The 24,927-nt window shown below is 43.8% G+C and overlaps 1 pseudogene; it reads right to left on the reverse strand.

Annotated features, from left to right (window-relative positions):
• Window positions 1–24,927, reverse strand: LOC110598718 (toll-like receptor 2; annotated as a pseudogene).

The following is a 24,927-nucleotide window of genomic DNA, read 5'->3' on the forward strand; positions in this document are numbered from 1 at the left end:
AATGGTGGTGGGATTGGAGGTAGGGTCCTTGGTATCCAAATAGGCCATCAAGGCGCCTAAATGGGATCAGCTCCTTTATGGAAGTGACTTCAGAGAACTCCCTTGTCCCTTGCACCATAGGAGGACACAGCAAGAAGCAGCTGAGCGAGCCAAAAAGACAGCTCCCGCCAGACACTGCATCTCCTCAACCTCCCGTTTAACCGCGAGAAACCCATTTCTGTTGTGTGATGTTTGTTACCGCAGCCCACGCGAACCAGGACAAACGGCTGCTCAGTGGGCTCCAGCAGGACAAGAATGGCCTGTTCCCATCAAAGAGGCGGAAGAGGGAGAAGTCCAGCTCGTACTTGCACCACTCGCTCCTCACGAAGTTCTCCGAGAGCACGAACACGGTTTTGTGGCTCTTCTCGATGCAGTCGATGATGTTGTCGATGATCCACTTGCCGGGGACGAAGTCGCGCTTGTGCAGACACAGCTTGAAGGGCGGCTCCCAGTTCTCCCGCTCCTGCACCAGGAGGTTCTCCACCCAGTGGGAGTCCCCCTCGGACCACGCACCGTGGAAGAGGTGGCACAGACCCGCCGTGGGCAGGATCAACAGGACACAGCACACCCCACAGCACTGCACTCAGAGGCGGAGAGCCGGGCGCCGCGCACGTGGGAGGGAGAGTCACACGGGTGGCTGTCTGGCCAGTCCACCAGCACCTGGGCCAGAGCTGGCGGGCGCTGAGTGAAGGACAGGAATTCACAGGAGCAGTTAAAGTTGTTGCCACCAGCCTCCAGAGTGTCCAGTCTGTGAAATGGATTCAGTTGCTCCTTAGAGAAAGTTTTATTTTGCTACTTGACTTTTTTTTTTTTTTTTTTTTTTTTTTTTTTTTTTTGGTACCAGGATTGAACCCAGGGATGCTTAACCACCGGGCCACATCCCCAGCCCCTCCCTCATTTAAAAATTTTGAGACAGGATCTCTCAAAATTGCTGAGACTGGTCTGGAACTTGGAATCCTCCTGCCTCAGCCTCCCAAGCCACTGGGATTACAGGTGCGTTGCCACCATGCCTGGCAATTTTCCTGCTTACTCTTAAGGAGGAAAAAAGCATCTGAGAGGGCCTTTAAACATATCTGAAAATGTAAAGTTTTTAAAATTCTGGCTAAAAATATACATAATATTGCTGACATCTTGTAAGCGTAGAGTCTAGGAAACACTGGGTTAAATTGTGTATTTTTCTGTTGGTTAAGTTCCACTCTTTCTGGCCACTGTCAAGTGGTAAAGAAACAAGTGTATACTGCCCCAAATCAGTGTTAGGTCTTCTAAAGTAAGAAGTATTTTTCAAAGCTTGTTTGTGATTTTTGTATTAAATTTGAGGTATATAGTAAGAACCAGGCATCCTTGTGAACTGAATGCTTCAATTTTTTTCTAGCCATCAAATTTCCACTGAGATCCAAGTAGCCTGGTGATTTTTAAATATCATGACAGAAGATACACTATTAAGGAGGTCTGGGAACGTTCAGCTGTGAATCTCTTCAGTTAATGGAAAAGCAGAAGCATTCCTTTCAAGTTGTCATCATGGAAAATTCCCGTAGCTAAGCTGTTTTTATTACAGTCTCTGTTGGGGCCTGGTCTGATTTCAGCTGTCCCCTTGTGTTGTGTTTCCTTAAGTACCCAAATCTCAGAGTAAAAATAACTGCTTCATATGTCAGCCCAAATGACTGATCTGCATTTATTTCAGGCTTCTTGGTTCATATCTCAGAATTAGAAATGTCAATCTTAAGTCAGAAGAGAAAGCCTATAAAATTCTATTCATTTTGTTGCTGTTGACGTGTTTTGTTTTCTGAGGATTGAATTTAGGGTTTCGTGCACACTAAGTTCACATTCTATTACTGAGTTACACCCCAGCTCCAAAGTTTGATTGATTTTTGTTATAGTGTGGATGTGAGATGTCCCCCAAAGCTCCTAGGTTAGTGCAGGAATAGTCAGAGATGGAATGATAGGATTATGAGAGCTGTAGCCTAATCCTTCCACCCTAGTTTGAATGGACTAAGTAGTAACTGTGGTCAGGTGAGGCATGGCTCAAGGAGGTGGGTTACTGGGTCCGCGCCATGGAAGGGCTCATCTTCCCTGCAGCTCAACGCATTCCCCTTTCTTTGCTTGCCAACCTCCATGGATGGAGCAACTTTCCCCCACCAAAGCCTTCCTCCATCATATTCTGCCTCACGTTGGCCCAGAGCAATGGAGTTGGCTGACCGTGGACTGAAACTCTGAAACCATGAGCCAAAATAAACTTTTCCTTCTCTAAGTTGTTCTGGTAAGGCATTTCAATCACAGCAACAAAAACCTAACTGAACAGTTTGGGGATTTTTTGTGGGGGAGGGTTATTGTAAGGGACTTATAAATTATTTCAGGAATCTAAAGTTTGGGAAAATAGAAAGAGAGAATAGACTTTTCCTCAAGTCTTTGATGAACTATCCTAGAAACAAAGGACCAAATGGTGAGGAAGCCAAATCAGGTAAGTTGTTATAGGCCGGATCGAAATACAGAAGACTCTCAGAGACAAGGCAAATAGTTCTCCTTTGTTGCAAGAATTTTATTAGTCTGTAGAAAAGGAGCTTCCAGATTCTCATTTATCTGCCAAATGTGACTGGATGGAAATCTCATGGGGCCATGGCTTTTATTCTCCTTTCTGTAGTGAATTCCCCCCAACATAATAATCACTCACTAATACTGACTGAGTGATGCATTCACTCACTTTTTCAGAACAGGCCTGGAAGAATGGAATATAAAGATCTGAAGTGGCCCTTAGCAGATACAAGGAACCGTGTGGGAGAGAAGCTGAACAACCCTTGTTCTAACTGACTTCCTTGACCTGCCACACTATAATTAACCCCATTTAAAGCTGGGAATAAAGATCACATGCTATTTTTATCCATATTGCCAGACAATCTGTGAGTGACTGGTATTTTAATATCACTAAGTGTTGGATGCCCTCTTCAGATAGAAGAATATGAAATGAAGGCAGAATTTTGTGAAGTTCTCTAGAGCTCCCTAGAAAACACATTAAAATATCCTAATAGCCAAATAACTGCTAAATCCACCCTGTGGTAGCGTGGTGTGAGCAAGAGTTGCTGACTATCAACTAGATGGAAAAACTGAGTCATGATATGACTCAAATCCGGGGACACAAATTGTGTGACCACTGCCTTCATTAGGACTAGTTCTTTCCCAATTATTCATTTTAACTAGGGTTCAATGTGTGCTGGTCAGGGTTCCAGATGAGAATACTGCCAGCCTCCCAGCCAATGTCATTGGCCATTCTTAGATGGCCAACTTACCATAGCTAAGATGGAATTCCCCAAATTATGTATGATGATATCATGACTGGCTCTGTGAGCAAGTATTTCCAAAGCCCGGAAAATAGCTGTCTTCTTGGTATTGGGAAAGTTGTATTTGGCCCTAAAAGTTTCTGGGTGCAACCTCTGGAAGATTTATAATTAGTATTTATGTTAATATTTTGTATTAAACCTATATGGGCTTTTAAAATACCTTTTTTCTTTTTTTGCTGTGCTTGGAATGGAACCCAGGGCCTCATGCACATGCTCTACCACTGACCTACACCCCAAACATGCATACTTAACTTTTTAAAAAAGATTTGTCGTGTTTAAAGGAATCTGCCTTATTAGAGTGAAGGTGAGACTTCAAATTTCAAATTAAAACTTATACAAATGGCCTACCAATATCTTCAGATTTCACATACACGAATTCAACCAACTGTAGATTGGAAACATTTCAAAGAAAAAAATTCTGGAAGTTTCCAAAAATCAAAACCAGAATTTGCCATGCACCACATAGCTACAGGTTCACATTCAACCCACCTCAGAGCAAAACGATTCCGAAAAGGATTATATCTGTACTGAACATGTACAAGCTTTTCTCTTGTCATATTCCCTAAGGAGGACCATTTATATAGAAAATATAAATAACCACCATTTATATAGAATTTACATTACATTAGATATGTAAGTAACCTAGAGATGATTGGAGGTATCCAGGAAGATGCGAATAGTGTAAATGCAAACACTATGTAATTTTATGTAAAGGACTTGAACACTCTTGGAATTTGGTATCCTCAGGGGTCCTGAAACAAACCCCCCACAGATGCTGAGGGACAGCTGAACACCATTTAAACTTGCAATTTTAAGTCGAAAATTTTCTGTTGTAGAAACAAGATTTGAAACATTTACATTACATATTAAGATATTTAAAAGAGCTTAAAATTCACGATGTTTATGAGTTTATTAATTATATGAGTTATTTAAGAAAAAAGGAATAATTTAATCTGACAACCAAAATACTTTAAAAGGTTGTCAAATGCATTTATACATTTGCAGCTAGAAATATTTGAAAGTTTAAGTAGTTCAGTTTATAAATAGCATTACTGAACCAAATTCATTTACTGTCCTCACTGGAGAAGGCCAATGACTTAAGTTGTTAAGACAAGAATAAAGGATTTACTGGGGAGTCTAGCAAGCCAAAGGTGGAGGAGGCTACCACCAACCAGACCATCTTAGGGAACTCAGGTATGGGAAAGGGTTTCATAGAAAGGGAAAGGAAAGGGGAGTAATGGGCAGGAATGTACTGATGACTGGGGACTTCCAAGTGCTGCTTCAGTGGCCTGGACTGCAACAATTAACAAAATTCAAATTTTCAGCCTTGAAAGGGGAGGAGAGAGATGAGGGCAGCTTAGGTCAAGTCAACTTTGTATTAGAGCTCCTACAAGACATTTCTTAAACGATTAATATGTCTATACACAAAGTTGAACAAAACTCTGGCCCAAAGGTTAAGGTAATCAAGAAAACAGACATAATAAGAAGGTGGAGGTACCATACTTTTACATCCTGTTTTTAGTTACCCATGGGACATCTGCAGGCCCAAGTGAAGAGTCTGAGTTTTCTGCAAAAGGGACCATCAAGTCCCTGAAAAGTAACCAAAGTAACCATTACTGTCATCACCCACATGTCAGAAGTGTGATCCACAGCAAGGCCCGTGGGAGACGAATAACGTATTGTAATGTATGGGATGTATGTAATGTGTGTAATATGACTTCTAAAATTAGTGATTTGGAGGGGGCGGTTACTGGGGATTGAACCCAGGGGCACTTAACCACTGAATCATACCTCTCCCCTTTTTATTTTTTATTTTGAAACAGGGTCTCACTAAATTGCTTAGGGCTTTGCTAAATTGCTGAGGCTGGTTTTGAATTCATGATCCTCCTGCCTCAGTCTCCCAAACCACTGGGATTGCAAGCATGCACCACCATGCCCACTCAAAATTAGTGACTTTTTAAAGTCAACTAAAAGCCAATGAAGCTTAGAGGGTTTATTTAGGTTTGCCCTTTATAATAGGACCAAATGTAAGCTTCAGTCCCTTTTAAAGTGATGTTTACATTTCTGGTAGATTTAAAAATAGCAAATCAAACCCAAAAGTTTAAGGAAGGACAGGTTTCAAAACATGTAAATTTAGTAATTCAGATATTAAATCAGAAGGCCAAAGCAAACCTGAATTATCTCTTCTGCCAACAAAAATGTTCAAAACACATTTTTTTTTTAAAAAAAAAATAGCCAACATGGACAAGATTAAATATGAGTCTCTAAAGAAAAATTGGCCAAGTCCTTGTGAACTGCTGCTGTTTTCCTTCTCTGGCCCGTCCCCACCCTTTCCTCCGCCTGAAGCAGACAGACGTGCCAAGTCTTCCTGTCTGCTCCTGCACATCCTGCCAACGTCCTCTCTGCCCTTCCTCCAACGAGGGCTTTTCTGTGCTTTCAATCACTGCTACAGATACAACTGTGTGTACGTTATTTGCCATTTAACAATCCCAGCCTGCTTAGATGACTACCAGATGATTCTCATTAAGCCACCGTTTATACGATGGATTAAATGTACTTTCTCATGGTATTTCATGATGTCCCACAAAGAGCAGCATCAGAGCCAGGAACTCAGCTCCCTGATCACGTGCAAAAAAGAAATAAAAAAATAAAGATCACCAACTGTTACTTCCTCCGTCTTTTGTAAGAAAACCAGTTCCTCTAGGCTCTGAGCGTAACATCCTCATGCCCTCCTGTTACCATCAGCTGACCTCCTCCTTCCTTCCTCTCGCATTTGGAAGACTTAGGTATCTGCTCACAGTCTTCCTCTTCCCAAATCTCCCAGGAGCCCTGGCTCCTCTGAACACTTCTCTGCATTTCCTGTCCCTGTCTACTCTCCACTGACCTAGTCCCCACTCTATTCTGGCCTGGCTGCCACCCATCCCTCCACTTGCAGTGACAATCATGGCCACCATGTTGCCAGCCCTTCCAGATGGTGCCTGTCCTCGGGTTGGCAAACTGGGGAGGGCAGACACCATTGCCCACCATTCCTTCTGTGAGAACACATTCTTGCCCTTGGCTTCCAAGACCTCACATAATGGGTTTTTCTTTCCAAATCTCCTCTTCAAGCTCATCTTTCCCTACCCCTGTTTCCTAAGCCAGGTTCGGGCCACTGCTTGCTGTCAACTTCCTTCCTAAGGAGTCTCATTTTTGCCCAGGGAGATACCATGAACTCTCAAATTGAAGTCTCCTGCTCAGACATCTCATCCAAGCTCCAGAGCTGGGGGGCAAGGGCCGACTGGAGACATCTGCCCACTTGGGTGTGTTGAGCATGCCCATTCAACATGTCCCATTGGGAGCTCATAACATTTCTTAGCAATGCTGCTCCTCCTCCAGGGCTCTTGATTTTGACACCTGGCACCACTGATCATCCAGACGTGTCTGCTGCTGATTTTGCCTGGAATCCATCTGACTCTCCTCATTCCACCACTATCCTAGTTCAAGCTGCCCTTGCTCTTGCCCGGGACACAAAAACCCAACTGGCCTCATCTACTTGGCCTTCTCTTTATCCCTTTTCTACGCTCTATCGTAGAGCAGCACCATCTAAATAAAATATAATGGAAGCCACACATGTGAGCCATGTATGTAATTTTAAGTTTTCTAGTAGGTACGTTTTAAAATGTTGACCAAAAACAAGGTAAAACTGATTAATATTAAAGGACATCACCATAGCAACTGGGCAGTCTTGACCTGTACTTTTTGCACAGAAAGTTCCCAGTGTTTGCACGCAAAATTTAATATTATTTTATTTAACCCCAGATATTATCATTTCAAGATGTAAATAGTATTTAATGAGAGATTTGGGGATCAGGGCATGGTTATGCATGCCTATAATCCTAGTGACTTCAGAGGCTGAGGCAGGAGCATCACAGGTTTAAGGTCAGTCTTAGCAATTTAGCAAGGCTCTATGCAACTTAGGGAGACCACCTCAAAACTAAAAATAAAACAGTGATAAATTGCCCCTGGGTTCAATCCCCAGTATAATAATAATAATAATAACAATAATAACAATATTTACTTTCTTTTTATTTTTCTACTATTTTTGAAATCCAGTGTGTATTTTACATGTACACCATATCACTACTAAGACAGACAACATTTAAGTCAGTAGCCGTGTGTCCCTAGTAACTACCTGTGAAATGCAGTGATCTGGATCAGAGTCTTTGATTGTCTTGTGGCTGTGGTATACCTGCAAACACTGGGAACTTCCTGGCAAAAAGTACAGGAAGTCAAGATTGCCCAGTTGCTATGGTGATGTCCTGCCCATGAAGGCTCTGGGCAAAGCATGGAAGCTGTAGCAGTCTTTGACTTAGATCTCAGATACCAGCTCCCAGGACCAGAGGATTCTGAGCATTGTGAGATAACCACAACGCTTCACCAGTGCTGTGACCTCCAAGCCTGACCGCTTAATAGAAACTTTGGATAATGGGCTTCCTGGGTGCCAGGAGAAGCTCCTAGCATTGCTACAGTGGAATAGCTTCAAAAATGTTTCGGTAGTGCACAAAGAACAATGCCTCTATAGTCTTTAACTTCCTGTTTGTGAAAGCCTATATAATGAAAGTGCAGAGCCAGCTTTGGGTCACTGCTTCTCTATCAGAGATCAGTGGTGTCCCACCTGATCCCACTTTTCTGTGTGTATGTGTGTTTCTTAATTCCCTGTAGCCCCTCACCAGTTTCTAGGGTTTAGCAGTGCAGGTCGCTGCTGCGTAGAGATCTAGAACATTTGCATCTTTTGTGATGCAGATCAGATCCTTTCAAACCGCCCCCCCCTCCATTTAAAGGTCTTCTGTGTTATTCAATTGTTTTTAGGATTAGGATTACCCAGGAATACCCAGCATAGCCAACAAGAACTGTTTTGCCGCTTCTACTTACTTTTCGGCCTTTGCCTCTTCTCCCCACTCCACCTGTGTGCCAGCCACGCTAGTATTTCTGCTTCTGAGTCAGAGTTTCTACCCACTACAGATCTCTTGTAAGTGCTGTTCTCTCTGAGTGAATGCCACCTCTACCACCATCCCCACCATCATCGCCATCAATTCCACCATGGACAACCCCCCCCAGGACCCTGTCACCACCACCATAGCATAGCCAGCACCAGCGCCAGCACCAGCACCAGCACCAGCACCAGCACCATCACAGAGAAACTCTCGGTCCTTCCCCTTCAGGTGTCCAATCAGCTTCTCTTTGCTTACCCTTCAGCCTAATTATGTGCCTGTTTCCTTCATAGCTCACGGTTGTTTGTAAACCTCCTTCCACTGTGTCATTGATACCTCTCTCTCTCACCAAGCCACAAACAGGAATCCTGCTGGGTTTAGCTTCTCTTGGCCTCCTCAGCGATAACCCTAGTATCTGAGAAGAAAATAATGAATAACAAACTATAAAGTTTTGCAGATAGAATCCACAGTGGGATTGGGGACGTGGAATATAAGGACTTCTGTCAAGACCCCATCTTGAGCTAACATCTCTGCTGGTTGTTTTGTGTGTTTGTTTAATCCTCTAACTAATAAGTCTATAAGGCATTTTACTAGATCTCCGTAGACCAACTTCCCATGATTCATAATCTTGTTCTTCAATGGAACATGATCAAATGCTCAAATAATACAAAAAGCTGAAACTTTTACTCTGTGTGTGTGCATGTGTTTGTGTGTGTGTGGTGTGTGTGTGTGTGTCTGTGTTTATGTACCTGTTGTGTTGCAAGGTTTCTTTTTACAAACATTGCTCAAATGAATTGCATAATCCGAGTATGATTGCCTCATATGAGACCCTTAAGCAAAAAAACAAACCTTGCCTGAAACAACGCTACTCATTCTTTTAAATCCAGGAAGGAAAACAAATGATGGTTGAATAATGGCTCGAGCATGCAACACCACTACAGTGCCAGTTGACTTTGCTTCCTTTCCAAATCAGGTCATGCATATCATGTGCTTACAGAATTCTGGGCACACAGAAGGAGCTCAATAACGGACGGCCATTGTCATCAACACCTTCATCACCATCATCATCCTTATCATTACTCCTAGCCTGCAGCATAGTGAGAAATCTTCATTGCCTTTATTTCTTACATACACACTAAAATACAGTATCTTAAATATGCTATACTTGGGGCTGGGGTTGTGGCTCAGTGGTAGAGGACTTTGCCTAGCACACGTGAGGCACTGGGTTTGATCCTCAGCACCAAATAAAAATAAAAAAATAAGCCAGATGCATTTGCACAGGCCTGTAATCCCACTGGCTCAGGAGGCTGAGGCAGGAGGATTGCAAGTTTAAAGCCAGCCTTAGCAAAAAGTGAGGCCCGAAGCAATTCAGTGAGACCCTGTCTTTAAATAAAATACAGAATAGGGCTGGGGATGTGGCGTAGTGGTCGTGTGATCCAGAGTTCAATCCGCAGTTCCCCTCCAAAATAAAAATAAAAATAAATAAAGGCATTGCGTCCATCTACAACTAATATATATATGGGTTTTTTTTTCTTAATATGCTATAGTGGCTGTAAAAGCCTTCCTGTGAATGACAACCATAAATAAGCTTCTGGATCAAGTCAAGGCAGCCATCCCTAGGGCCGCATGCCACAGATCTAGTCATATTGACTCATCTCCAGGCCCCGACCTCACCAGTCACAGCCATCCTCTACAGCATGGGAAAGCAGTGTGGGAGCTCATAAGGGCAGATAACTTGGGTTCAAATCGCGACTCTTGCACCTGTCAGCTCTAAGGCTGAGCAGATAACAAGACTCAGTTTTCACATCTGTTAAATGCGGATAATTCTTATCCAGAATATAGTGCCCAGAGCTGGGTACATGTTCAGTGTTAGCTACGCCTTTCAAAAATGAACTATGGACACTTAATTTCCTCTCAGTTTTCAGTGGCCAGTGTCCTCAAATTGTTGGTGGAGCAGGATGAAAATAAGGGGAAGATAGATGGTACAATCCCTGTGACTGGGGATTGGTCACAGTCGACCTGTTTCCTGATTCAAGAGCCACCCCCCCCCCCCACCCTCAGAATCTGTTGAGACGAGGGATGGCGTTGCCAGGTAACCAGGGAACAGCAGGAACCTCACCTCACCTCACCCACCGTAACTTGTGTAACTGTGTGTGACTTGCACAGTGAGCATGCCACCGTGAGCATGTCAGAGGGGCGTCGTGGTCTGGGTCTTAGTTTCATTTTCTCAAACTGTTCAGATTGGCTTTGGAAGGCTAGGATGCCCATACTCAAGTCTGCTGCAAGAAATGACATTCCAAAGCAATTTCAAAACATTGCTGACAACCAGAAGATTGAGACAGAAATGGTGCAGTACCATGGTTATGAATGCAGACTCTGGTCCATCTGGCTAGGGGTGTGATCTTAACCAAGTGACCATCCCTGTAAAATGAACTTCATAGGGTCATTGTGCAAGTTACCCACGGAGGTATGGGTCAAGCACAGACCGCACCCGATGTTTGTAAGTGCTAGATCATGATGAGTTGGTTTGTAAGAAATGACAAATTAATAAATGTATTTATTTTATAGAAAACTGAGTTGGGAATACCAAGCTGCCTGTCAGTATGTATGCAGAAACATGGAATGTAATGATATGTTGACAAAAGTATGTAATTATGGGCTGAAAGAGATAAGAAAGAGGAATTGTAGGTCAGTGGAAGGAGGAACCTAAACATAGCTTCAAATCTATGTTGGCAAAGAATAAAAATTCTGAGAAAAACTTAAATAATGTGGATGAGTGCAGATATTTAAGCAGATTTACCTTTTCTAAAAAGCATTTGTTTCTAAGATCATAAGCTAATTGCCAGGAAAATCCCCAGGTCATGATTTGCCTCTCAGAAAGTCAGTCCTGAAATCTGTCGTATATCTGACCCTCCCTGTAATGTACTTTTAAAGAGACAGATATCATTGAAAAGGAGTTATTCCTCTGTTTTTTGGGGGGGGACTGACTTATATCACTTAGCATGATATTGTTTAATTACATCCATTTATCAGCAAATGCCATGATTTCATTCTTCTTTATGGCTGAGTAATATTCCATTGTGCATATTTACCACATTTGAGTGTTTTCTCTGATATGTGGATGCTAGCCCACAACAAGAGAGGGTAAGGAGGGGAAGAATAGAAGTTCATTAGATCAGGAGAATGTAGGGAAGGGAAGGAGAATGGGAATAGGAAAGACAGTAGAATGGATTGGACATAACTTTCCTTTGCTCATACATGAATATACAACCAGTGAAACTCCACATTATATCCAACCTCAAGAATGGGATCCTAATTGGAAAGGGTTGTACTTCATGTATGTATAATATGTAAAAATACACTCTATTGTCATGTATATCTAAAAACAACAAGTAAAGAAAGAAAGAAAGTTATTCTTCGAGGTGCCTGAAGAAGATGAACTGGACAAAAATTCTTTATGAAAATTGTATCACAGAAAGCATTCACTTGGATTTCTAAGCCTCTTTGGTAAAAAGGCAAGTACACACCGAGGAATATAAACATTGGGCTTTCAGTCATTCACACCTTAATATGAATTAAGTCAACTAGATGAGATCTATTTCTCCCAGGAATTGAGAGTGTGGACTGAGTATTGGCCTCGGTGGATCCGAGAGCATTGCTCCCCCAAGGTTCAGGGGGCACAGTAAAAGGGAAAGAGTTTGGAAAGAGAAAGATCAGGAGGTCCCTTAGGAAGAAAATAATGGAGTTCAGGGAAAGTGGAGGGATTCAGGAAAGGGGTCGTGAGAAACCCCTGGATGGGTTCATCTGTGGAGGTGCCTTGCCTCTTTGTCAAGGGGAACTCCAGGCCCCATCTTGTAGTGACAAATGATCCCGTCTCTCCCACAGGAGATGAGACATGGCGCTTGGCTTAGGAAGGACAGGGGCATTCCTCTCTTTTCCCAGAATAAGGACGTCTGCTGAGAGGGCTGTCTCTGGCACTCTGAGAACGAAGGGAAGATCTGTTCTGCTGTTAATCTCGGGAATTTGCACCACTGAGCCAAGGCCCGCTGAGTCAGGGCTAACTCTGCCAGCTGGGCCCTCCAGGGAGTGACTGCATCAAAATGCCATCTTGCATAATACACTGCACAGAAGTTCCCATTCCGAGACCTGCCCCATGCCTGGACCCACGTCAGAGTCCACCTCCCTCCGCCCCAGGAAGTCAGCTCAGAAAGGTCAGATGGCAGAAGGAGGGTGGGGAGGGAGAGAGTGACCGAATGCCTGCTAGGTGCCAGCAGTGATTCCTCATGCCCCTGGGTCAGGCATGATGCTCCTTGCAAGAAAGGCGTGGTCCCAACCCCCCAAAAGTTCACAGTCCTGTGGGGAGGAAATCACTGTGCAACTGATTCCACAGGGCCACCTGGGCAACACTGCACACGAGGAGAAATCTCAGCACTCCCCTTTCCAGAGATGGGCAACCCAGGGCTCTGAGACATGGAGTGCTAGCCTTGAACTTCAAACACCTGGTTCCCAAACCCACTTCTATCTACTGAATGAGGTATCCCCCAAGGTCATGTGGCCAGGGCAAGAGCTTGAGTGACATTTTACTCTAGTCAGAGTCTCTCCTACCTTCAAAGGGTGAAGAGCTGCGCAAATAGATTTATCTACCCAGAGGGGCAGAGTAGAAAGCCACAGGAAATTGTGGCCTCGTGATTATGAGGTGAGTGGTCTGAGCAGGGGATTCAATGTTTCTGGGCCTTTTTAAGGAGTTGTTTTAAGAAACTAAATTAGATGATAGAGATGAGAAGAGAGTTGACTAAAAGTTGTCTGGCTAAAACTGAAGCAGTCTTAAAAAGAAAAAACCTAACTAACACTGAAAGGGTCTTTGAATGAACAGCCACTATTCTCATCGTTCTTGTTATGACTGTTATGCAATTGAACGTGGCTCGCAAAGTGTTGGGTTAAAATGGGGAAGTGAAGAGAATGTAGACCAAACTCTTCAAATTTCCATCTTGCCTTTGCTTCTGCTGACGCCACTTGACTTTCAATATTTTGATTTCTTAACTAAGTAGAGAGCACGTTTTCCTTGCTTTGAAAAAATGCATTATATTCTGTACAGCAAAGGAAAAACAACAGGCATGTTGTTTTTGTTGCATGTCAAAGAACCCACAGAATGGGGGAAAATATTTGCAAACCATACGTTCAACACAGGATTAATATCCAAAATACGTCAGTCATTTATGCCATTTCAATACAAAGAGTGAATAACTGGATTTTAAAATGGGCAAAGGAGTGGAATAAACATTTTTCTTAAAAAGTGACATACAGATGGTCAACAGGTATACAAAAGGATGCTCAACACTGCTGACCATAAGAGAAACACAAATCAAAACCATGATGAGATAATAGCTCCCACCTGTCAGAGGGGCTGCAATAAAAGGATGAAAGATCACAGGTATTGGCAAGAATGTGGAAAACGGGGAGTCCTTTACCCTGTTGGAGGGAGTGTAAATTATCACAGCCATTTTGGAAAACAGTGTGTGTGGGGGGGTCCTCAAAAAACCACCATATGACCCAGTGATCCCCATGTGGCATGCTTATTGCAGCACTATTCACAATAACCAAGATATAGAATCAACCTAAGTGTCCATTCACTGTTAGATGGATAAAGAAAATTATAGTTTATGTACATGTGTGTATATATATATATATATATATATATATAACTTAGTCTTGAGAGAGAGAAGGAAATCCTGCCATCTGAAACAACATGGATGAACTTGGAAGATATTACGTTAAGTGAAATAAGCCAGACACAGAAAGACAAATGCTGGGAGATCTCATGGGGGTGTCTTAAAAAGTCAGACTCAGAGACAGAATACAACAGAATTAACAGGGACTGGGGACTGGAGATATGGGTGGGTGTTGATCAAAGAGTTCAAGCTTCCAGTTATGAGATGAGCAAGTTCTGCAGACCTAAGGTACAGCATGGGGACTATAATAGTAAGGTTGTAATGTGTACACACACTCAGGTAACCATGAGAAGTGATGGATGTATTATAAGCTTGATTGTGCTGATCATTTAAAAATGATATCAAAAATATATATCAAAATGTCACCTTGTATATCTTAAATATTTATGTAATTTTTTCTGTCCGTCATACCTCAGTGAGGCTAACAATTTTAAAACTTCAAATGGTTGAGGAGGTAAATTTGCAAATAGGAGTTGCTAAATTGCTGAATGCACATGTATTTCAGAAGCTTTACAGAGAAATAGATCATGCTACAATGTACCTTTATTTTCTCCTTGGATTCAAATCAAACTATATGAATATATGTTATGTAACTGAATCTGTTTTATACATACACATTACTCCTCGTAGTACTTTTTGTGTATGCAATGCCATTCAGTTCTTACTGGGCTTTGGATTATTCTCAGTTTTCCAGACTTTTTCTGAGCCATGTTGTAGCTACCTTTAATTTTATTGTTTTTCCTTTGGAAACACAGTCGAAACAAAATAAGGTCCCCTGAGAGTCTGGGTAAACAAACTGGTTATACTAGAAGTATTGGTCAATTGGCCCCTAATACTCATTCTACTCAGTAAGAAACCTTGAACTATGAGCCCAACTACAAACAAGAAATGCATTTCTCAGCTCTTTTTTGCAGTTATACATTAGTAAATGACTAGCCAGTCTCCATATATCCAACTTAAGCCACAGCTTTGCCAGAATTTTTCTTAGACTGTATGTTCAATAGTGTTCATATTGCAAACAGCCTTGGAAGAAAGAGAGAGCCCTCAAGGACAAAGGACAAGCTTACTTCACAGCTTTCAAAGGTATACAGGTGCTAATTGACTGACAATGAGGCTACATCCTAACAAACCCATAACAAGTGGAAACTATCACAAGTAAAAAAAAAAAAAAAATGTTACTATCCCCAACCTACTAAATATCCTAGCTTAGCCCAGCCTACCTTAAATGTGCTCAGAACACTTAGCTGATAGGTAGACAAAACCATCCAATACAATCCTATTTTACAAAAAGTGCTACATATCTTGTATAATTCATTATACAATATTGTGCTCAAAGCAAAAAACAAAATCATTGTATTTTGTATTTTGCCTCACTTTCATATCATTATAAAGTTAAAAAATCGGGCTGGGGATGTGGCTCAAGTGGTAGCACGCTGGTCTGGCGTGAGTGCGGCCCGGGTTCGATCCTCAGCACCACATACAAACAAAGATGTTGTGTCCACCGAAAACTAAAAAATAAATATTAAAAATTCTTTATGAAAGATTTAGGCTTCCTAACCTGCAACACAAGGTGTCACCTGGTCCTTTACGCATTGCTCCATGGGAATCTGGGTTCAAGGAACTGGTTCAAAATGCTTACATGCTAATGTCTGCCATTGCTGTGGGTAGTGAATCACCCTTCATCTCTGACCCAATAGTCTCGTGTCCTCTGACAACATCCAAGAAACTGTGACGGGCTAACTGGTTAACTGGAGAGCAAAGTGAAGTCTTGACACCTCACTACTCTTTTTAGTGGTCCACTCATTTTCATGACTCATTTCACTCATTTCAGTGAATTACCACAAACTGAGTGGCTTAAAACAACTCACAGTTTTGTGTTGTTCTGGAGAGGACACATCCCAGAAGGGTCTCACTAGGCTAAAATCAAGGTGTTGGCAGGGCTGCATCTCTCTCTAGAGACTCTAGGTATGCATATATCTCCTTGTTGTTCTCAGCCTCTGCATTTTTTGGCTTGTGACTCTTTCCTCTGTCCTCAAACCCAGCAATGTAATATCTTTGAATCTCTCTGTCCTCCCCCTTTCATCTGTAATTATGATTATCTGAAGCCTACCCAGAAAATCCAGAATAAACTCCCTATCTCAAAGCTGATTGACAAGCATCCTTAATCCATCCACAGTCTTCATTCCTCTTCGCCATGTAACGGTCTAACCATGTCCCCTGAAATTCGAACGTTGGAACTTAATCACCAACGTGATTATATTGAGATTTGGGTGATTAATTTGGAGCTCCCAAGGATGGGATTAGGGCCCTTACAAAAGGACATGAAGGAGTAGGTCATTCTCTTCTGCTTTTCTACAATATCAGACCCAGAGTTTGCCCCCCCACTGGAGAACACAGCAAAGAGGTGCCATCTTGGAAGGAGAGAACAGCCTCACCAGATAGCTGGTCCCTGACCTTGGACTTCCCAGTCTCTAGAACCATAAAAAATAATTTTCTACTGTTCATAAATTGCCCAGTCAACGGTATTCTGTTATAGCAGCACAAATGGACTAAGATGCCATGTAGCATCACATATTTACAGGTTCCAGAGACGAAGATGTGGACGTCTTTGGGAAACCATAACTCTGCCTTCTGAAATGTGATATGAAAGGAATCCAAAGCATGATAGTTGACAGAGGGAAGCCAACCTTCAATATCAAAGTTGCCACAAAACATCCACTGTTTGAATTTAGCTGTCTCTTAATCCTCTCCATTGCTGAGGCAAATCTAAGCCATCACTATGTAGTAGATTCTTATAGCATGTTTATAAAGTTGCCTATATGGGAAGTGACTCTACTGCAAGTCAGAACATTTCCTTGTTGCTATAGTCTGGATCTAGAATGTTCCTCATGGGCCCATATTTAAAGGCTTAGTCCTCAGCTTGGTTCTATTGGGAGGTGCTGGAAACTTTTAGAGGTGGAGCCTAGCGGGAGGCCTTTAGGTTATCCAGGACATGCCTTAAAGAAAGATTGGAATCCCAGCCCCTTCCTTGTCCTTTTTTCTCTTCCTCATCCTCACCATGAGGTGAAGGGGTTTGCTCCACTGGGCACTCCCTCCATGATGTGCTGCAACCCCAGGAGCCCAAAGCCACAGATTGATCCAATCATGGACCAAAATTTCCAAAACCATGAGCCAAAATAAACCTTTCCTGCCTATAAGTTGACTTATATCAGGTATTTCTTATAATAATGAAAAGCTGGCGAACACAATGTGGCTTTCATTTCGATGTTCCTGTTCAAAAATCCCAGGATTTTACTAACTGACTTTGTGTACATTGAATACACTTAGGTAAGACTTTTCCAGACCTACTCTCCAAGTCTGGCGACCGAACTGAAAGCCAATTTCTCATGATACATTCAGACCCATGGGAATTTTTGTTTAATTATTTATATTGGTTGAGAACTATTATTTTATATTATCTTTTTTTAAAACTTAAGCATAAATATAGTCCGGCTATGGATCAAATCATATCCTCTTGAATATGATATTTTTAATCAGTAATAATAATATGACAGATTTTTAAAATGAACTTTTATATATATATATTACATTTTATGTATAATATTTAGTATCAGGGCTGAGGTTATAGCTCAGTGGTTGAGTGCTTGCCTCGAATGAGTGAGGCACTGGGTTCAATCCTCAGCACCACATAAAAATAAATAAACAAACAAACAAATAAATAAAACAAAGATATTGTGTCCATCTACAACTAAAAAAAATGTTAAAAAAATATTTAGTATCAGCTGGGCCCAGTGGTACATGCCTCTAGTCTCAGCTGCTTGGGAGGCTGAGCTGAGAGGATTGCTTGAACTTAGGAGTTCGAGACTAACCCGGGCAACATAGGGAGACCCAATCTGAATAAAAAAATTCTTATGTATACATTATATATATATAATGAATTCATTACAGTTGACTCTCTCTCCCTCAAGCAAAACAAAGTATTTTCCCCCACTTATTCATGCATTAAATAAATACTTACCAGGTACCTATTATGTGTAAAACATGGTCTACATGCTGGAGATATGAAAGCACACAATACAAGCTCTCCTCATGGAGCTCCATTCTAGCCAGGGAGGTTGGAGACCAACAGAGCAGCTTAGCTGGTCCTCTGGTCAGGTCTCAGGCTGCCTTCCTGGCAGGAATTGGCTAGGTTAAGATTTCATCAGAGCCTAAACTTAGAAATGATTCATTTCCTATCTTCCTCAGGTTTTTTGCAAAATTCATTTCCTGAAGCTGTAGGAGAAGAGTTTCAGTTTCTTGTTTGTAGTTGCTATTAGCTCCCTGAAGTGATTTGCTACAGGACTTCTCCAAAATGACCCTTTACTTGATGATAACTTGCTTTTTCAAAGCCAACAACATAGAGTTCTCTAACAAGATGGGGTCTTAGACAAGGTAACGTAAGTGTGGGGGCAACATGCTATCATCTTGCCATATTCTGTTTGGTTAGAAGCAAGTCACAGATCCCATTCACCCTCCAGGGGAGGGGTCAAATGAGAGTATACACAGCCTGGATGCAGGGATCATGGAAAATACCCTAAGGCCTGATAAACTCAAGGACCCAGGATGACCCAAAGAGATCTGTTGCTGTGCACAAGGGAGAATGCAAAATATGGCCCCATCTAATCACAATCCTACTGTATGTCCCAAGAGATGGGCCTGCTTGGTGAGCAGCATTAATGATCTCTACAGACAAACAGGTAAACCTACAATATGTTAAGTGGCGATAAGTACCAGGAGAAAACAAAGCCGGGCAAGGGGAAAAGAGGGGCAGCATGTGGGCATGGGGACTGTGTTCGTTAGCTCTGCATGATTGTGCCCAAAATACTTGGCAAGAGCAACTTAGAAGAGGAAAAGTTTATTTTGGGTTACAGTTACAGAGGTGCAGTTCATGGTCCACTGATTCCATTGGTTTGGGCTTCCTCCAGCTATGCCACACCTCCCTACAGTTAACCACCCAGTAGTCCATTCAAATTATTGATCCAGCAAGGGGATTAATCCACTGATAAGGTTACAGTGCTCATCATTGCCTAAAAGCCCCACCTTTACACCTTTCTGTATTAAGGATCATGCTTTCAAAATGTGAGTGTTTCAGGGGCCATTTCTAAATCTAAATAATGACATGGATCAATCAGGATCAGTCAGTTTAAGTTTTGCTGCTATAACAAACACTGTCCATTGAGAGAAATTTTCCACTAGGTTTTGACTGGGAAATTCAGGTGGCTGTCAGCTCTGCCACCCTGTGACCCAACATCTGGAACATATGGCCTGCTTTATGGATGCAGCAACGGGGGCAAACATCAGTATTAGACACTTTTAAATGCTTGAGCCCAGAAGGGGCACGTGAGACTTTTGATCAAATGTATTGCCCAAAGCCATAATGGAAAAGGAAGTATTATCTCCTGTGGCCACAATCAGAGAAGTCTTCCAAGCTGGTGATATTCTAATAGAAATCTAAAGGGAGGGAGTGTCATGTGGATAGCTAGGAATGAGCATTTCCAGCAGAGAGGACAGCAAGTGAGACGGATCAGAGGCAGAGCATGCTTGGTGTATTTGAAAGATGGCCAGGAGGCAGTCTGGCTGGGGTAAAGTGAGAAAGAAGGACAATGGTGGGAGACGGACAGGTGGGAAATCAAGATCATGCCTGGTCTTGGGTGATATGGCACTTGAGTGTCATGGAGAGCCATGGGTGGTCTTGGAGTGGAAGTGTGATGTGGTTCCACATACTGAAAAGGACATTCCTGGTTGCTCTGTTGAGAACAGGATATCTCAATAGTGTTGTTGTTGTTTTTTTTTTTTCAATCCAAAGCTCCCAACCTCTATGATCCAGCCTCTACTGGGTAGGACAGTAGAACCCTCTTAAATGCTTGACTCCTTTTTAATTGGTCTCTGATAATTAGATTTTTTTTGTTATTCTTTTCAATGGTTAATTTGAATCATCAACTCGATTGTATGAAGAGATGTTGAAGAGTAAGAGGCTTCTGGGTGGGTCAGTGAGAGCGTATCTGGGAATGATTGGCATGTGGGATAGCAAACTGAAGGGGAGACTCTCCCTAAGTATGAGCAGCACCATCCAATAGGATGGTGGCTTGGGTGGGATGAATTTGGAAGAGGAGAGATAAATGCAGGGCCTGTGGAAGCTTCTCTCAGAAGCTGGCACCTTGTCACTTGGCCATTCCATGGCCAGAGCAAGACATGGGGCCAAGCTCAACAATGGGGCGAGGAATCTGTACCGCCCACAGAGACGGGTGGCACCTCATGGCTGGGGGTCGGAGGCGATATAATCTGCCCTGGTCAGAGCTCTCTCGGGAGGTCACCGGCGCCAAGGTGAGGGTCCCATGAGCATGGCAGAGCTCCCCAAGGAGGCAGAGAGAAGAAGGCCCAGAGCCCGCCATGGCTCCACTGCATCTCAGGTGAGCAGGGAGGCCAAGAGAGGAATCGGAGGACCACAGGAGAAGACACTGGCCACAGGAGAGCCTCGGGTCGCAGAATCTTTGACAAGTTCCAAGAGCTGGGCTTGTCTCCAGGGTCGGCTCTCATGGAGACATGAAGGATAAGAGAGATGTCACATGCCCCTGGGACTATCTTCCAGTCACCGACTTCCTGTTCCGAATACCCCAGGATATGGCAAAGCGAACGAGACTCGGCTCTGTCATCTGCTCACGTGGCCTTTTCATCATGTCACGCGTTGCTGTGTGCAGAACTGAGCAGTCAGCCATCCCCTGGGCTTGCATGAGCGTCCTACATGGGCACACACTGCGCTAAGCATCTGCAGGACGGGGGAGAAGGATGGGGTAGGCATAATTCCAGAAGGGACACTAGGACCTGGTGTGCCCAGTGGAAATGATGACTAAGGGAACAAGGAGCCCTTCCCGGCACCTCTGGTACTTCCCTTAGTGACCAAGGGCCGACAGAGAGCCACAACCCATCAGAGAGGTCTTGCTTTCACCACAGAGTGGCCAGCTGTCCCTGTCTGCTCAGCATTACTGGGAAAATCTTACATCCTGGGCAATGACCCATCAACCCACCATCATCCCCTTCCAGGACGCTCTGCAATGACCTGCCAGGCCCCAGTGTGGCCAGAATGTGGATTCTAGGATCAGATCAACTCAGGTTCAAGTCTGTGTGTGTGCTGTCATCCTCAAGCTGGGTGGTCTCTGGGAAGTTGCTCAACATTTCCAAACATGGACGACATTGGCCTCGTATGCTTGACACCAGGCACCCTTCCTCTTGCTCATTTGCTCCACGTCACTGGTCTCCATTCTCTTCCTCAAATTTGCAAAACTACTTCCACTTTGCGCTTCCTAGAAGGCTTGGACCTTCGCACGTGGGCTCTTGTTCTTGTGGGTCTCTACTTAACCTCCTCAATGAGGTCTTGGGCCAACACTCGTAGATGTTCTTGGTCTTATCCCCATTTGGCTTTCTTCCTAGCATTGAGTATGATCTGGAATTTTTTTACTACTTTTTTTTTCTTTAAAAAAAAGTATTTATTTTAATTGTAAAAATTTATGGGGCACAGTGTGATAATTTGCTACATGTATATAACGTATAATAGTCAAATCAGGGCAGTTAACATTTTCATCTCTTTAAAATTAAAAAAAATTGAACTTGTAATAATTGTACATGTAATTTACAGGTGCAGGGAGATGATTCAACACGTGTGTATTGATTAAATCAGGGTAATCAATGTTTCCATCCCCTTATCAGGACTTTGCGTTCAAAGGCTTCGAGCTCGTCTCTTTAGTTACTCATGAAATATCCAATAGGTTCTCGTGAACTAGTCACCCCACTCTGCTACAGAGCACTACAAATTATTATTGCAATCAAATTGGGTTCCTGTTATCCAACCTCCTTCCGTCGCCCAACCCACCGTCACAGCCTCTGAGAATCACTGTGTCACATTCTAATGACTATTTCTTGACTGTGGTAGCAGCCTTCTGAGGTGGCTCTCAGTGACCTGCTTCTTGCTACTCACGCACCATGTAATTTTCTCCTCTTGAATATGGGCAAGACCTACGGACCCAGAGTAGTGATGGCATGTCACTTTTAAGATGAGGTCCTAAGAGGCCATGACCCCTCCTCCCAGTACGCTGTCCCCTCTCGCTCTGGCTCTTTTTGCTTTGCTGGCTCTGCTGCCATATGAGAGCTCTCCAGATGGACAGGTGTGTGTGTGGCCAGGACTAAGGGCAGCCTGCAGCCCAGGTCCAACAGGAAACTGAATCCTGCCAACAGTCACACAGATGAGCTTGGAGGCAAATTCACACCCCACGGAGCCTTTAGGTGACTGCATCCCTGGTTGTCATCTTGAGGGCAGCCCTGGGAGAAGCCCTGAAGCCTAAGACCCATTGACAACACCTAATTCCTGATGTACAGGAAGAGTAAAGTGCTGAATGTTCTTGTTGGAAGTCACTGAATTTTCTGCTCATTTGCTTTGCAGCCACTTCTAACAAATACATTGACATATTTTTTACTTCTGCCTCTGGAATAGAATATGAGCCCCATAATAGGATGGACCATCCTTACATAGTTCCCTTTGTGATGCCCAGAGCGTAAAAAGAGTCTAGCACATAACAGATGCTCAGTTTTACTAAATAAGAAAAACACGAGGGCAGAGGCTGCATGTACATAGAGCATGTAAGGACAGATGAAATGAATATTTGAGCTGGGTGTGGCGGCACATTCTTGTAGTTCCAACTTCTCAGGAGGATGAGGCAGGAAGATCACTGGAGTCTGGAGCTAGAGAACAGCTAAATAAATAAACGTTTGCTGGATGAATGATTTAGAGACAAATGTGTGAAGGGTAAGGAAAAGAAGGTGTGTCTGGGCTTATCTTTAAGTGCCTACAGCCCCATGATGGACTCAAAGGATGCTGAAGGAATTAGTAAAGAACAGATCAGAGCTGGGTTCGGTTCGGTGGTGCACACCTGTAATCCCAGCGGCTCAGGAGTCTGAAGCAGGAGGATCAGGAGTTCAAAGCCAGCCTCAGCAAAAGCAAGGCACTAAGCAACTCAGCGAGACCCTGTCTCTAAATAAAATACAAAATAGGGCTGGGGATGTGGCTCAGTGGTTAAGCACCCCTGGGTTCAATAGCAAAGGAAGAGCCCACAATGGACTTCACAATAAGTGGCATAGAAGAGGTCATGGAAGCTCTAGGGGCAGAGGAGATGACACAGTGAGAGAGAGAAGACAGGGGGCACCGACTGCTGCAAGAGAAACCCGTGTCATTTCTAAGACAAAATTTCTGACTGGGACAGAGACACAGCATTGGTTTTGACTGTGAGTGGCACGGCCACCTCGCATTGCGGAGCTCACTGTACCTCTCTCTCAACTCTCTTACTGTGAAAACATTCTCAGACCCCCTTCAAATCCACTTCCGCCAGCATGCTGGTCCAGCCAACATCTTTCATCTCCTGGCTCCTGCCAGCACCCAGCCTTTCCAGCCCCTGAGGGTGTCTCACGGTCAGAAGCTAAGAGCATCCCTCCACGGTCGTTCTGAACGTCCTTCCCATCCTAGCCTGTTGTGAGCAGCTCATCTCCCAGCTGACATTTCACTTCCCATCAGGAAGCCCACCTTTATCTCCAGAATACCCACCGCTTATTGTTCAAAGTTCTGCTCTGCACGTGTCAGGCACAGTAGTTAAACTGGCAAACTTCGTCTGAATTTGCCCCTATTCTCTTAAATTTTATTTTTCTAAGAAGCGTGCACTGTATGTGGGGCCAGTTTAGATTCCTGATGGGGACATGGACTCTGGTAGCAGTGATATGGACATAGTCCCCCAGTGTATGGAAGCCTAGGGGGCTGGGTGCCAGACACCACAGGCAATGGCTCCTGTCTCTGGATGGCTGGAGTGAGAGAGGTAATTCGCAGGCAGAGCTCCTGGAGGTGGGGGTTTGGGCTTAGGAGGGCTCCAGGCTCCTCACTGAATGCTAACTGGCCTGCAGATGTTAAATCAGCACGCCTCCAGCACCCAGTACTTACAGGTCCACACGGAAGACTGCCACCCACGGATCTCCCCTGGGTTCCAGTTATGTGGTGGGGGAGCCAATTCTTAGGACTCTACATCACCTGCAGCCCCTGTGTTTCCTGGTCTCCGATTCAGTCTCCAAACAATTTCTGTTGCCCCCTGCCCTTCCGATTCCAGATGCATCTCTCCCAGCTGGTCCTGCAAGCAGTCAGATTGGAGTGGGTGGGGTAGAGCTGGGTGGGTTCCCCACAACCAGGTGTCCCCCGTGTAAACCTTTCTCCCATTTGATTTTCTCCTGGTCACTTAAGCACACTCCATGTCGTGCAGTGCGTGTTTACTAGGCCTGTATTTCCGGCCCAACTTGGGTTTGCTAGGAACAGACCCACTCAGGGGCCAGCTCCAGGGCAGTGGCTGCAGAATGGCTCCTTCCTTTGTCCTCTGCATGCCACTTGGAGAGATGGTGCCTTCTTTCCCCACACATAGGTACCGTGCAGTGAGTCCTTCAGGTTTGTTGGGCAATGTCCTTGGTCTCTAAACACAGTCCCCAGACATGCTCCAGGCCTCCCCAAAATGCAGGTCCCTTTAATTCCCTTGTCCCTCTACTATGCTCATGGAGGGACCCTCTGGCTGGAGCTCCTGGCCCCGCTGTGGCAGCGGCTCTGCTGCAGGGGAGTTTGTCCTTATTATATCCGACCACCTGTGTCCCTAGTCTGCTGTGAATGTCCAGTTTTAGGTTCCAGTAAGGACACCCCCTCCCCATTTCTTGTTCACCCACCTTGTGGGCAAAGCTGCCTGTCTGCTTTCTTGGCTTCACGCCATGGAGCAGCCAGGCAGGCGACCTCCTCTCTTCCGCCAT

Source organism: Ictidomys tridecemlineatus, chromosome 9, assembly GCF_052094955.1.
Source record: "Ictidomys tridecemlineatus isolate mIctTri1 chromosome 9, mIctTri1.hap1, whole genome shotgun sequence".
NCBI classification, from domain to species: domain Eukaryota; kingdom Metazoa; phylum Chordata; class Mammalia; order Rodentia; family Sciuridae; genus Ictidomys; species Ictidomys tridecemlineatus.